Source organism: Bidens hawaiensis, unplaced genomic scaffold, assembly GCF_021521415.1.
Source record: "Bidens hawaiensis isolate Kalapana, Puna unplaced genomic scaffold, B.hawaiensis_p1.1 tig00013250_1, whole genome shotgun sequence".
Lineage (NCBI taxonomy): Eukaryota > Viridiplantae > Streptophyta > Magnoliopsida > Asterales > Asteraceae > Bidens > Bidens hawaiensis.
In genome coordinates, this window is record NW_027492120.1 from 777,063 (window position 1) to 778,345 (window position 1,283).

Consider the following 1,283-nt stretch of genomic DNA (forward strand, 5'->3'; position numbering starts at 1 on the left):
AATACACTGTACCTCGTGGTCAAAGTCAAAACGCTTCTTCACCACGAGGAAGTTATGCTGAAAAGAAACCGTCTACTTCTACAACACAAGCGATGTTAGCAGATGGAACTGATTGGTCTCAAAGGCTATTGTGCAATGATGTTCAAGCAAATTTAGCTATGTTTGGGTTACATGAAGATTGTCAAGATGCTACTGCTAGTGTGATGTCTTCAGATAATGATTCTGGATCTGATTCTGATGATTCTTGCGACAAGTCTTCTGAATCAATGTTTGCTTGCATGGCTAAGATCAATGAGGTTAGTAATTCTATCTCTTCTACTTCATTTGTTAAAGCATCATGTGTTGACTGTGAATCTAATAACTCTAAGTTAGAAGCTTTGAAAAATCAAAATGATAATCTTATAAGAGAAATTGCTTCTCTTAAGGACACTTATCAACAATCTCTTGAGTCTCAAATGAAATCTCGAGAAAAGATTGAAGCATTGTTGACAAGTAATCATGATCTCAAAGCCGAGTTATCTGTGAAAATGACCATTAATGACCAAAAGTTTCAGGAAATCTTGAAACATCGTTCTAAAATAACTGAGCTTGAGAATGAGTGTAACGATTCCGACTAAACCAGGTATACCCTAACCGGTAGACAATAGTTAGGTTATATTTAATGTCGGGTACATGAATTACCATAGTAATTATACGAGAATACATGGTTCACTGTATTGATTGTACGTGAATATATAATTCATCGTATTGAATATGCGATTAATCGATCGATAGTTATTGAAACCCGAACGGATCGAGGGTTTAATTATAGACGATATCTATAATATTTAGTGATTTTACGAAGCATTAATGCTTCAGGATAAGTAAAGTACGGCACAGAAAAAGAATTTCGATTTAATGGTACGTCGGTACATTAAACGAAACCTTTAATACCAAACCGAGCAAGAGACGATCGATTAAGCCGAAAAAGATGCACAATTGTTAATAATATGATGTTTTAAGTTAATAAATGTCATGGTTTAAGTTTTTAAAATTTTTAAATCGGTTTTATATAAATTTCATTTTTAAGCTGAAAACGACCGTTTTAGCCTCGTGTTAAGCCGAATTAGACATTTAACCGAAAAACGAACTGAACCAGATTATCCACAACATTATCAGGATTTCGAGAATCCAAACATGTGGCTAAGAATGGAGAGGTGGGTACCACCCCACCCCCCTTATGAATTCCGATCGGATTGGGGGTTTCCCCCCTAGCCTCCCATTTCTTTTTTCATCAAACCATT